The sequence below is a fragment of the Ostrinia nubilalis genome, chromosome 9 (assembly GCF_963855985.1).
Source record: "Ostrinia nubilalis chromosome 9, ilOstNubi1.1, whole genome shotgun sequence".
NCBI classification, from domain to species: Eukaryota; Metazoa; Arthropoda; class Insecta; order Lepidoptera; family Crambidae; genus Ostrinia; species Ostrinia nubilalis.
This window is the reverse complement of record NC_087096.1, coordinates 830,465-845,616: the sequence shown is the minus strand read 5'-3', so window position 1 is coordinate 845,616 and position 15,152 is coordinate 830,465. Positions and strand designations below refer to the sequence as shown.

The window sequence follows — 15,152 nt, the reverse complement described above, 5'->3', positions numbered from 1 at the left end:
CCCTATGATTCTGTTCTATGATCTATTCTTTTCTGGTTATATTCCTTTCGGAGTACCTAATTATGCGAACAAATCGTTAAAAAGTTAGAAAAGAAAAACATTTACGAATTAAATAACGAAAATAACTGATTCTTTCTTAGTACCTGCTAAAAAGCGTTTAAATAATTGAAACGCTTTTTGGCTGGAGCTGTGTTGAATATATCACAAATAAATTCACCTGCTTCATCACCCTCTACCCCAGCACATGCTTTATGGCCCCATTTTCCACATGCATAACATTTTATCCATCCTTCACCCTTGGTATCGCTTGAAAACTTTTCTGTTGAGCACAGTCACTCAGTATCATCTCCTTCAGACTCAGGTGAGTTATATGAAGTTCTCTTTCTTTTATTTCACTTCCCTTTACCTACTCCATTTACTTTTTTGTTTTAATTCCCAGGGATCATCTCGTACATATAGGAAGGGATCATCTTGACCCAAGTCCCACTTTTTGTTAAATATTTGCTAAAATAATCTACAAGTACGCGGCTACGTTTTTATGGCCAAAATATTAAAATTAAACATAATAGAAAGCCTAACGACAACAGTAATTACATTTAACATTGTTTGAATAAAAGTAACATAAGCTCAAAGTCATGCCTATTTTAGATCAGAAGTACACAATTTTTCTTTTTTATCGTCAAATTCGATGTATCGCTCAGGCCACCATTACGATTTGACTAAGGCGGGGATAGGGCATGCAATTCGGATATCCGGATATCCATATTATTCGGATATTCGCCACATTTATTATTCGAATAGCATCTATATAATTATTCGGTCTTTTCGAACAATACGAATACGTCTTTCCTATTAAAAACTTGTAAAAATATCTGACCGCAAACTACTTAATAAAACTTAAAACAATTAAAACTGCAGGCAAGAAGTTAGCGGTAAGGTTAGATGAATGGACAAGTACGCGCAATCGCAGATATCCCTTCAAGTGCCAGCCAACCAATATTCGCGAAAAAGGTTAAAGTGCTAGGCATATGGTTTCCGATGGTGCTAGTGTTATGGTGTAGTTATCTCCTGCTGTAATGAGATTTTTTGTTCGTAGTAAATCAGCAGGAGTCCAGTGACTCAGTTGCCCTCAGTGGTCATGGTTTCTCAACTGTCCTGGAATCTACTAAGGAGACTCCTGACACTAGCTCTTTGCAGTCTGCCGAATAGGAAGCCTTCAAATGTCATGAGTTGTTGGACTGATGAGTTTGGATAATTTGAAAGTTTATCCTTGCTTGTAGCTCTTTATTTCCTCTCTGACTGTGGGCAATGGCAAGTCCTGATAGATGAGCATTTTGCTGATATACCACGGGATTTGGTTAATCAAACGTATGGCTTTTGTCTGGAAACGCTCGATTATGTCGAGATTGGAGTTGGCAGCTGTTCCCCACAACTGTATCCCGTAGGTCCAGATAGGTTTAAGGATAGTTTTGTAGACCATCATTTTGCTACCTCTTAATGCTTTCTCCATTAAGTTTAACCAGTGGGCAGGAGTTTCTTCTGAGAGTGAAGGTTACATAAACATGTACAGATTTTTCTCCGTTCGCTTTAATACGCCATGAATGGTACCATTTCTCCATTTCCGTCAGGCTTTCCTGGAGATAGAGTGAGGCCGTGACTGGATCGTCGTGTGTTGCCATTGTTAAATTGTCGTCAGCAAAGGTTCATGTGAACGTATTTGCAGTTGTTGGCAGGTCTGCGGTAAACAATAGGTATAGCACGGGCCCCAAGACACTAACCTGGGGTATACCGGACGTTATATTGCATAGGGCAGAACAAGAGTCTCCAGATCTGACTTCAAAGCATCTGTCTTTCAAATACGACCTAAGTATTTCGTAGAACGGACATGGGAGGTTCTGTTTCAGTTTGTATAAGAGCCCTTTATTTATGCCAGACCTTGTCGAAGGCTTGACTTATGTCCAAGAACGCAGCTGACAGTATCGTTTCTTTTCTAGTGCTTCTGAGATGATGTTTATGGTTCTGTGGACCTGTTCAGTTGTGGAGTGTCTTTCCCGGAAACCAAATTGGTGTTCAGGTATCAGATCACCGATGTGGGGCTTCATTCGTTTGAACAGTACTTTTTCGAATACCTTTGATAGCAGCGTTTTTTTTTCAAGTAGTTATTGAAGTTAGATGATTGTATTAAGCAAATTGATCCTTATTAAAATGATTATAGACAAAAAAGTGTTTCTTTTAATTTACATTATATTGAAAATAGCAGTATTCGAAAAAATCGTTTTATTCGAAGTATTCGAATACCATAAATTTTAGTATTCGAAATATTCGAATACCAATATCGAACGAATAATGCATGCCCTAGGCGGGGATGTGTCTAGAGCTATGTTTTACCAGTGAAAGAAACTAAATGACGTTAGTGGTTTCAGCACAATCGCGAAAGATCATCTTACCCCAGGGGATCAACTCGTACTACTTTCCCCTATATGCTTTGTTACATCATAATGAGGGTTTTCGCGAATGAAAGATCCGCTAGATGGCGGGACGTGGATGTGGGGTCTGACTGCTGCGTAATTGGTGGATTTTGACATATCTGTCAATGTCATGTCAAAAATAACCAATCATGCAGCATTTGGACCTCGCGTCTACGTATTGCCATCTGGCGGATTTTTCATTCGCGAAAACCCTCATTATATCAAAATCACTTCTCTCGTGCTGCTCTCATACCATGAGTTAAGTGCTAGACCTTTAAAACTGAAACATAAGCGTCAATCAAATTGACAATTTAAGAAGAACGTTGTCAACTTTATAACTCGGTATATACTCGGTAAGCTTCAAAGTCAAATTCAACGCGAGCATTTTAAGTTGCCATCTGTCAACGGTACTCCGTCTTACTGAACAAGTACTCAACTTGCTCCGAAGTTTAAAGTTATTTGGCGTTTTATCTGGAGCTGAAGGGCAGCAGCTGTCTCTGACGTTGTTATTAGATAATACTAAAACAGTTTGGAGTTTGGCTACATCGAGCACTTGGGTAGAGATAAAAGTTGCTCTTCTACTAGAGATAGCAAGTGTGAGAGGAGACGAATGTGTGTAGGAAAGCGGTATTTTTAACCTCTAAAGGTTGTTATTTTTCTATCATTACATTTTTTGGAATTAAGTTCTTTATTAATTAAGTTCTTATTACACGTTCCAAATACAGCTTACTTTTCCAACAAATTAGAAAACATATCAGCTGGTCTTAAAAAAAGTTGCAGAAGAAACTCAGTCCCATTTGCCATAAATTGATCACAAGAAAATCAATATACAAGACTTGCCCTCTTAAAATGTTAAAACTCACCCAAATGTATTAATGTAATACAAATCGGCATTCTTTCGCAAAAAGATCTCGCTTGCAAAAACCAAAAGCAATGGAAAACCCATATGGCTAGGTTGTATGAAATAAGGTAGCGATCTGCTCTAGGGCAAAAAAATTATTGGCGCCATAAAGTGCTCTCTTCCACGAAATCATACTTCAGGTTAGCGAGGATTTATTTTTTACAACAAAACTACAGACTACAGATTGCTTCTTGGCAGAAATGCAGCCTGAATTTATGAAACATTGTTACGACTGTCATTATTTATTACATTGTATTCAGAATTATAGTATTCTACAAGAGCAGGACTAACCTACTTCAAGACTAGTTCTGAAACTAGAATACAATTCGAAACTAGGAGCTTTGTAAATAAGTAGCAAATCTTGAATTGCTGCTGGGCTATGAAATTAGTGCTTTGTCAAAACATAACATTATGCCTCTATGGATGATTAAAGTGTACAAAAGACGTTATTAAAAATTGAAATGAAAAAGTACGTATGACAGCTTAACACAAAATGTACCCACAAACAGTCGTGAATGTTTGATCATTTCAATAAATATTGAAGTCTTAAACTTAAGCGTCAAAATATCTTACTCAAATTTGAAATAATTCAATTGATGTTTGGTGCTTTTAACATAAACTTTCAATTACTGCGTATACAAATATTTTATGACTAACATACTGTATCAGAGATAACACAAACCTAACAAGAATTGAAATATCTACAAAAAGTTTTATTGTTGTGTACATTTCAAGTGATTTGTGATAAAAATACACTTGTAAAAGTATTTTTTGAGCTGTGTTGTGTAAACTGAAATATCAACTTAAAGTTTTTAAAATAAGCTCAATATAAAGCGCATATAGTTTATTTTGTAACATCTTTGTAAAGTGAAGTTTTCAACAAGTGCTCGACTTAGATACAAGTTGTGAAGTTATTTGGACGTCTTTGCAAAGGATACGAAATACACTCGCGAGCAAAAGTATGGAATCACTTGCACATCGCAGAGGGATAACCGTTTTTTCATGTCAACCTCTCTACTATATCGTCATTTGACTGGTATCGACGTCCAGCAAGAACTCAGAAATGTTCGTGGGATAGCTGTTAGCGAGTGGACAGTTTGTCTAAGATATAAACAATCGAATTTGACTCCAAAAAAGCCTGCCACAGGCTCGAAACTGACGGCAGGTCACCAACAAGCACGCCTTCAATTGATTCCATACTTTTGCTCGCCAGTGTAGTTTTACACAATTGGTTTAAGTACTTCAGTGAGACGATCTTGAACTATTCTCTTCTGTGCTTAACGGTGACATGCTTAGGCTGAGTTGCACCACCTAACTTTGACCGTAACTATAACGTTAACCGGTGCTTTTTGTATGGAGTTTGACAAATTTATGACGTTTGTCAAAGTTAAAGTAAGATGGTGCAACCCAGCCTTAATGAGTAGGGTACAAACCCCGCTGCTTTGGGAGAAGTGGAGTGGTCATCCTACGTAATTGTCCCTGAATTCTTGTAACCGAATTCCTTCAAGTTTTTGCGTGAATAAAGGTTTTCTGGGATAATTCACTTCATCATCATCGCGTCTGAACTATTCGAATGAGATTTTTCTATTAACAGCCAACCCATTCAAGATAATTATATAAAAAATATTTTTCTGTAGAATAAAGCTAACATTGACAATAACGTTTCACCAGAAAGCTATGCATATTTGAAAACCACCATTTCGGTGTGTTTCATCTAGATAGATTATGCGCTTGACCCTTCCTTGGATCAGGAAAAATGTAACTGCATATTTTAAAATCGGCCCTTTTGTTCGTAGAATCTTTAACTATTCGATGAAGAAGACGTCAATATTTTCTTTAAACCATACAAAATGGGAACAAGGTAGTCATTAGCCGCCCATGCAAACGTCATGCAAATTCCATCAATTATGGCTTGATTGATGGTTGATTCATCGTCCAATATTGATCTACGATTGATGTTTGCATGAAGCTATTTCAGTAGCGTTTCATTGTAGCTCATAATTATCTTCATACAAAATGATTTCTATGTCTATGAATTTGCCTTGTTTACAAGGGTCTGAGATTCGACTCTGAATAGGGACACTTTATTATTATGTTTATTTCGGTACCTATATATCGTTTCATCCACGAAGACGCGCCCCAACATTTTTCCGCTAATGTTTGACTGTTATCGGTACACGCTAAAATTATCCATGAGTGCACACGCACATTACAATAATGACGCTCGGATTGCTCGGATCAAACTCCCCGCACCCCGCGCTTCCCTCACTTTCCCAGAATTGGTGAGACGCGTCTTCGTGGATCAAACGATCTATAACTGAACCAAAGAAACTGTGGAACTATCGCCTGTGGTATTTCCGGACCTATACGACCCACAAACTTTCAAGAAGAGAGTGTACTCATACCTTAAAGGCTGGTAACGCACTTGTAACTCCTCCGGGGCTGCGGGTGTCTGTGGGCGGCGGTAATCACTTACTATCAGGTGATCCGTCGTCCTGTCCCATAAAATAAACTTTTTTTTATGTATAACAAGGCAGTTATTTAACCACAATCGCACCTGATCTCCCACGCATGTATAAAGAGGAATATTAATAAATAGTAGAAAAACAGTGTATTTACAGCAGCATTACATAACCATAAATTTTCTAGGTAACGAAATCACGGCTTACGTTTTTGCCAATTATCCAACAGCCTGTATAATGAGACCAAGTATCTTTGTGGCACGTTAATGAATCAAACACAAATAGACTCGTGTAACGTTTATTCGAATCTAAATGTGGAATTTTCCTAATAAGCTCCAATTTCGCTAAATAATTGAACTGGAAAATCAAACCAATTTCGTTTAAGCCCCAATAAACTCATTGTATACTTTTCATCAGTGTAAATTTGGATACACCGTTTTAAATAACAAATTGATTTGGGTATCTAATAATAACAATAACATGTTGTTTTTGATATCAGTTTGATAGTCGATCGCGTCAAAATGGAAATATTTGTATAAGATAATTTGTATTTCTACGTAGAGGGCCTACAAATACGAACAGTGTTTTAGTAATGTGACATGTGGAGTGGGTTGGAACGGTTGATTGTTTATGAGTCTAATGCCCGTTTTCACCATCAATCCCTAATTTTTAAATGACCCCTATGATAACACATAATTTATGAATTTTGTTTACATAGGGGTCACTTAAAAATTAGGGATTGATGGTGAAAACGGGCATAAGGCTCAGTTGTACCACCTTATTTTAACCGTGGCAATAACAATAACCGGTGATTTTTGTATGGAGTTTGACAGATTTTTGACGTTTGTCAAAGTTAAAGTAAGATGGTGCAACTCAGCCTTAATTATTACATTTGTTGACACTCGATCTGGCATGTCTAGAGAATAATTAATTCCTGAGAAAATTTTCCAAGTTTTAGAGATTTATCGGTAGCTTTTTCAGTTTCTTCAAGTGACAATATTGGGGCATTTTATCGGTAATATTACTGAAATAACCAATGCTCCTGGTAAGAACACAAACCAATATACATAATTATGATGCCTAAGGCCCAGAACAGACGGTGAAACGCAACTGCAACGAAATTGCAACTTTCTGATGATTCTGATGAATGAAACTGAAACTGAAAGTTTCAAACTGGTCGCATCATGTGTGGTCTCTCAACGGACGCTATGGCAGACACTTAGATGCAGCTCAAAAGTAATTAGCAGTGTAGTTTCGTTGCAGTTGCGTTTCACCGTCTGTTCTGGGCCTAAGTGACGTGGAATAAATCAACTCACGATCGATTAAACTGCATAAAGATGTGAAAATATCTGAATCATTTGCATCCTACTCGTAATTTACTCCGAGTTTGTCAAGTCTCCAGCTGAATTTTAATAGAATTCATATTTAAATAGAAGTCCATTTAATTATGGGGACCCGCGCTCCTTCCGAGTCTATTCAATACTGCGAGCTCGATATGAAATTGAAAATAAGTGCTAGAATACTTCCAGGTTTCCTGAATAGACCTCTTATATAAATTAGATCGAGCTGAAGTAAAAGTCGATTTTAAAAGGCGACACTTTTTACAAATACACAAATGTGTCTTGTTTGTAATTCATGGAAATTAAATGGAGTATGGTCAAAATCAAATATCAAAATGCTATAACAAAATTCATTCAAAATTTAGGTAGAGCTATCAAATATGAGTATTTCGCGGATTTGCCACTTTGAAATATGAATAAATGTGCAAACATTCTGGGAATTTATTCCATCATACATTTGATTTCCAATAGGTTTATACAATATTGGCACTGCGAATTGTGCAAACAGTGTCAAATATAACGCCGCATGTTATGAAACCGGTATTACATATAATTATAGGTATATCATTTGAATTTATGCGGATTAAACAAATACTACGGAATAATGTTTATGAACATAACAGGGAAAACTTGGTATTATATTATTTTCATATGAATTTACTCGGATCAAATACATACTGGGAAAACTAATTATACTGCAGTAGCGGGTCGTATAGTTTTTATTTAATGTATTCAGAAAAATCAGAGGAGAGATCCATTTTTGGAAGGAAAGTACCAAAACATGGAAATGAGGTTTTTATTACAATGAGTATTAACATGGTGGTTCATAAATGATATCCCAAATATTTTGACTTATAAATTGCACCACCTTACTATAACTATAACGATAACCGGTGTTTTTTGTATAGAGTTTGACAGAATTTGACGTTTGTTAAAGTTTTTGGGGTTGATGACGGCGTTCCCCGAGCCGAATCAAACTCCGGTTAGATTTAACAATGTCTGTTTATTCGCAACGACATTGCGAAGTGACTGCACTCCAAACAACGATAATACACGGGCAATGTTGTTACAACTTGTGTTACACAAAATACACTGCACCAGTGAGCATAAATTTACAATCCAAGTTCTTAGAAAAGTTACGACCAAGAGAGTTGGTTGGAAGCCGCAGGAAGTGACGAAAAAAGCGCCAAGGCCTATCTGTCAAATTCCAACTGACAGATTAGAGTTGTGATGCGTTCGGGAATACGAAATTTCCGAACGCCACACCACCCCCCCACGGAGAAGGATAATTTAAGTAAAATACAGGTATTCGTTTTGATCCTTAAATTTAACATGTCTACCAGCGCGGGTGGTATACGGTTGTTTTCTAATGTTGGTAGCATTTTCAGAGCCAATAGCAGACTGTGGTTCTTCAGCGGATGGTGAAAGCTGTGGCTGTTCAACTGTAGGCGTAAACAGTATTGGGGTGGTTGATGTCGTCGAATTTGGGTCAATAGGATCTTGATGGTTTGTAATTGTGTGATCGACAAAAGCCGGCTTGACCCGATCTATGCTGACGGTGGCTTTTCTGCCTTTTATGTCTATCAAAATGGTTTTTCCGTCACTAGAGCGTTCTAAGATGGGGTATGGGCCATTATATGGAGGTTGAAGAGGACGACGGACCGCATCGTCACGCAGAAAAACATGAGATGCCGAGCTAAGCTCCTTGAATATAAAGGTGGAAGGGACGCTGTGACGTGAAGCTGGGATTGGTCTTGCATTAGCCATTTGCCTGCGCAATTTTGTGATGAAATCTGAGTTTTCGGATGCGTTAATGCTAGTAATTGGGACAAGCATTTCTCCCGGCAACCGTAAATTTTCTCCGTACAGCATTTCCGCTGCTGTAGCTTTGAGGTCTTCTTTGAAAGCTGTGCGCATACCAAGCAGGACGAAAGGCAGGGATAAAACCCATGTACTGTCGTGGCACATGAGTGCCGCCTTTAATTGACGATGGACCCGCTCTATCATGCCATTAGCACTGGGGTGATAAGATGTGGTTCTAATGCGTTTGGTGGCGAAGTTTTCCATTAGGCGACGGAACAGGTCGGATTCAAATTGTGTCCCCTGATCTGTTGTAATAACTGAAGGAACGCCGAAACGAGATATCCAACCTTGGGTAAAGGTCTCGGCTACTTCTTCGGCCGTGATTGAATGCATAGGCCAGACTTCAGGCCACCGAGAAACCCTGTCGATTGCTGTTAAACAGTAGCGGTATTCTCTGCATGACGGAAGCGGGCCAATGATGTCGATGTGGACGTGTGCGAAGCGGCCGGATGGTTGGTCGAAAGTCCCTAGTGGAGCGGAATTATGCCTTGTTATTTTGCTGCGTTGACAAGCTATACAAGAGCGTGCCCGTTGATGGCAATCCTTCCTGATTGAAGGCCATACGTAACGACTAGTCAAAAGTCGGGTTGTAGCTCTTATGCCGGGATGGCTTAGGTTGTGTAGCTTGTCAAATGCTACGCGTCTGAACGGAGGTGTAAGATAGGGACGGGTTTTGCCGGTGCTCACGTCACAGGTTACGGGAGTGTCGGAGCCTGGAAGGGTGATTTCGACGAGCTGTAAACTACTTGTACTGTTTCGGAGATCTGCGAGTTCATGGTCTTCTCTTTGTGACTTTGCTAGGGCTTGGTAATCTTGTTCCAGTGATATAGCTTCGATTCGCGACATGGCATCCGCAACGATATTATCTTCACCTTTAATATACTGGATGTCCGTTGTGAATTGGCCGATGAAAGATAATTGGTTCAGCTGGGGAGGAGGAAGCTTTTCGCGGCGTTGTATGAAAGCGTACAGCAGCGGTTTGTGGTCGGTGAAAATAGTAGCGTGTTGTACTTCCAGTATGTGGCGAAAATGCTGTACGCTTTCGTAGACGGCTAAGAGCTCCCGGTAATAAGCCGGCCATTGGGTTTGTTGGGCGTTCAATTTCTTGCTAAAAAATGCGAGAGGTTGCCATTCATCCTTGACTCGTTGTTGGAGGGTTGCTCCGATGTGAGTGCTAGAAGCGTCGGTGAACAGACCGAGTGGTGCGTCTGGCTTTGGATGTGCTAGCAGTGTTGCTTCTGTGAGACTCTCTTTGCATTTTTGAAACGCCAATTCCAAGTCCTCGGTCCAGGGAATTGGTTTCGACCCTTTGAGTTGATTACCGGCAAGGATGTCGATCAAGGGAGCTTGAAATTCGGCGGCTTTGGGTATAAAACGACGGTAATAGTTTATCATACCCAAAAACCTACGTAACCCTTGAGCTGTTTTGGGTACGGGAAAGCTTTTAATGGCTTCGACTCGGTGGGTAGGTGGTTTAGTGCCTTCGGCTGAGATAGTGTAGCCTAAAAATGTGACTTCATCTGCTCCTAAAGTGCACTTTTCGCAATTGATTACAACGCCATATTGTTCCAACCGTTGAAACAGCTTACGGAGGTGTTCTTGGTGCTGGCTGGTATCTCGGGAGAAAACTAAGATGTCATCAACGTATGGGAAGACGAAATCAAGCCCTCTCGTGACTTCGTCGATGAATCGTTGGAAGGTTTGCCCAGCGTTTCGTAGACCGAAGCTCATGTAAGGGAATTCAAACAGCCCGAATGTGGTGATGATGGCCGTTTTGCAGACATCTGGGGGATGGACTGGTATTTGCTGGTAAGCTTTCACGAGGTCGATAGTGCTGAATATTGTGGCGCCTCTCAGGTTGTGGCCGAGATCACCGATGTGCCTGACCGGATATCGATCGGGTATGGTGCGGGCGTTCAGGGCGCGGTAGTCGCCACATGGTCGCCAAGTGGCATCTTTTTTGGGTGCTAGATGAAGCGGCGCGGACCATGGGCTGCAAGATGGTGTAGCAGTGCCCGCATGCACCATATCCGTGAATGCTTGCTGGGCTGCTTTGAGCTTTTGAGGCGCTAACCGGCGAGGTCGACTGGAGACGGGTGGTCCATCTGTAGTATTGATGAAGTGCACAGTCTCGTGTTTTATTACTCGCGGTAATCCTGGAGGTTTAGTGATGTTTGGGAATTCAGAGAGGATCTTATGGAACGGTGAGTTGCTGGGGTTAACTGTGACAGCTTTGACACCAATGAGCTGGTCAGGTGGTGCAACGACCGCTGAGTTAGAAAGCCCAGTTTTTCCATCTACAATTTTTTTGTTGGTGCAATCCGGAAGAAGATGGTAATGTGCAAGAAAATCTGACCCAATGATAGGATTGCTGACGTCAGCCACTACGAACTGCCAGATGAAATCTCGACGTAAGCCAAAATCAAGTTTTAGGTTGATGGTTCCGTATGTCTTTATACTGCTACCATTTGCTGCGCTGAGGTTCCAGTTGTCAGGCTTTCTACGGGTTTGCAACCATCGGTAGGGGTAGCAGCACAAATCAGACCCGGTGTCGATGAGGAATTGTTGTTTTGTGCTCCTGTCTGTGACGAATAAGCGGCGACCATGAGAATCAATGGCGGAGCAATCAGTATTCGCCGCTACTGATTGCTCATTGGGTTTTCCGCTGTCCATTCGCACGGAGCTGTGCACTTTAATGCTTTGTGGCCAAACGTTCTGTGGTACCAGCAATTTTTGTATGCGTTGGCTGATGGAGATCTGTCACGTCTTCTGTTGACCGATGTGGAACGGGATCGACTTCTTTGCTGCGCCGTTAGGGCTGCGACTTGCTTAGTAAGGCTTTCGACACATTCGGCGAGTGAGGTGAGAAGAGGTGGAGCGCTATTTACGGAAAACACGTTCGCAGGTCCGGGTGCAACTTCTGTGATCCTGTCTGCTAGATCTGCCAGTTTGTCCAAGGAAAGATCGGCCTGCGCTGCCAAAATGGCCTGGACTTGGTTGGGCAGTCGGCGGAGCCAAAGTTGTCTCAAGAGGTTGTCATCTTTCAGTGTGGACCCGGCGAGCGATTTAAGATGTCGAAGGAATGTGGACGGTTTTCTGTCACCTAATTCTTCTTCGCTGAGCAGACGTCGTACCCTTTGCTCTTCGGAAGTTGACAATCGACGAATTAGTTCTTCCTTTAATTTTCCATATTTATTTTCTTCGGGCGGATTCATAACAATGTCTTCTATTTCGCCGATGACCCGCTGGTCAATGGTGGCGATAACATGGCAGAACATTGTTGAATCTGCAGTTATGCCAGCCAGGTGGAATTGTGCTTCGGCTTGAGCGAACCATATTGCCGGTCTATCGATCCAGAAAGGTGGGAGTTTTACTGAAACTCTGCAAACCTGTTCGTTACTAGTTCCTGGTTTGGGTTCTGTTTGTGCCTTGAGTAGTTGAGATTCCAAAACTGCATTTTTGGCTTGAAGTTGCTCCAACTGTGCTTTAAGGTCTGACTCGGACATGTTTGAAAATATATTTGTTAATAAAGTTAATAAAAATAAGAGAAAAGTTAAATGAAAGTAAGAAGTATCCTTCTCCGCAGGTGTTGCAACAAAAATATTTCACTATAAAGCAGTAAATAAGAGTAAGTATGATTAACTTATGTAATAAATGCAGGGCACACACAAACAAAAATAATAATAATAAGTCACACACACAAGAACAACAAGAACACAAGGATCATGAACAGGCCAACATTCAGCGATGAAAACTAAAAATGTTGATGGTACAATTAGTGTAAAATAAGAAGCTAAGTTATCTTGTATAATAATCATGCACTATTACCTACTAAAAATGTTATTAATTATAAAATTTTAAGTCATGAACAGAGTAGGTACTAGTAAAGTGTCTTGGGTTTATTTTTACACAAAAAATATTGCTGTATTAACCTCCTGGGGCCTGGCGTCATATATTTAATACATAAAACAAAAAAATATAAATCAACGCTATCTGTTGAAATTTACCAGAACTTTTACGTTAGTTGGTTAGATGGTGCATCTATCCATCATTCTTAGCTGTGATTGGCTAGTGAAGTGACATTTATATTTTTTTATCTTTAATTGAACTAGCGACGGCGCCGCGACCGGGAACAAGTGGTTAGTAATAATGAATTTTTTACTAAAATATAAACGATTTCTATAAGCCTTTGTTATTATTCGTTTTGGGATTTGAACTGTTTTATTATCTTGAGTATCACTGATTGTGGAAATACGTATGAAAACTACGAAAACCATGGTGAAATCTGAATGTCATACAGGTATTACATGAGGTCCCAATTACTAGTGTAAACTGACAGAGCCCAGTGTAATACCTGTATGACATTATACATTTTCTATTAAATAGCATACAATCTGATATAATTTTCTTATTTGTTTAGGTAGATATATGCGAATATAACATATTAGAACACTCAAAAATCGATTTTACTGGTAAAGTCGGCCCAGAAGTATTATCAACACCTCAAGTCACTTTGATTTTTTTAAATGAAATTAAAATAATTTCATAAGGCACTTAATCAAATTGTTTTTTATTTTTTTTTTATTGCTATTGACCTTATCTACATCATTTAATGTTAATTACACATTGGTGTGATGCATTTTTTTATCACGAAGATTTTTTAATTTGAGTCATCCAAATGAAATGCAATAAAATTTTGAAATACTATTTAAAAAAAAATAGAGATGCAATGTTATTGCCCAAAAATGTCATAAAACTTGATAAAGAATCTATCTAGCTACATTTTAACGAAAAGGTACTTAAAAAATATCAATAGTTGCATCCACTGCATAGAAAAAAGTAAGTACAGGCAGAAAAAAAAATTAAAAATATAGCAAAAACATTTTTGGCATCTCAATATATTTCAAAAATCGATTTAAATTCGTTGTAGATAGTCAAGAAACTTAACTAGGAATTACTTTTGTGCAATTTATTACGGGACATCCTGTACATGAAATAAAAAAGTCGTTGACATTGGGAACCGATGTCGTAAATATATGACATTGAGAAAATTGCCGTTTTCCAGATAAAATTTTTTATTTTATTTTTTATGATAATTATATCAATTATTAATACTATTTGGATAGTTTTCATATGAATTCACGATAAAAATAATTCCCGGGCCCCAGGAGGTTATACTTAGTTAATCACTGTCCAAGTCACAAAGATAATTAAAGCTCGAAGTTGAAGATTGTTTATATTGTAGGGTTACTAAACACATATAATTTTATGATTTTAGTAAATACTTTAAAAAGTATAATGTTCAATGTCTATTTTGTTCAAATGCACAGCTGAATAGAAGAGACGGAGAATGAGATGGTACTTGCGTGGCTGCGGTGTCGTTGGTGGACTGGACTGTCTTTGATTGGATTTCACTTTATTATGATTAGTAAACCCACTGTTAGTAAGTAGTTTGTAGGTTAGTTGTTGATATGCACACCACAATGCAAACTATACGCACAATTTCACACACAATACACCCATACACGATGCACGAAATGAGGTAAGTAGAGGAAAGCAGTCGTCATGCGGCAGGGGCGGCAGGGCTGATAGTCGTCGTGGAGATGGCATGGAGCGTAACCGGAGCAATCTTGTGTTCAGGATCCTGATGATGATCCGGGATCCGTTTTGAACGTGCGGTGGTCACCAGTTTGGGGTTGATGACGGCGTTCCCCGAGCCGAATCAAACTCCGGTTAGATTTAACAATGTCTGTTTATTCGCAACGACAGTGCGAAGTGACTGCACTCCAAACAACGATAATACACGGGCAATGTTGTTACAACTTGTGTTACACAAAATACACTGCACCAGTGAGCATAAATTTACAATCCAAGTTCTTAGAAAAGTTACGACCAAGAGAGTTGGTTGGAAGCCGCAGGAAGTGACGAAAAAAGCGCCAAGGCCTATCTGTCAAATTCCAACTGACAGATTAGAGTTGTGATGCGTTCGGGAATACGAAATTTCCGAACGCCACAAGTTAAATTAAGATAGTGCAACCCAGCCTAATCGTTGCTAATGCTAAAGATTATTTTACGATCAGGTAGTTATGCTACGTTTAGTGACAGTAAAAGGAAGCAT

General features: G+C 39.4%; 1 protein-coding gene across 1 annotated transcript in view; it reads left to right on the top strand.

Annotated features, from left to right (window-relative positions):
* Positions 1–15,152, top strand: part of LOC135074351 (allatostatin-A receptor) — a 153,682-nt gene that overhangs the window by 88,446 nt on the left and 50,084 nt on the right. The window lies entirely within an intron of this gene.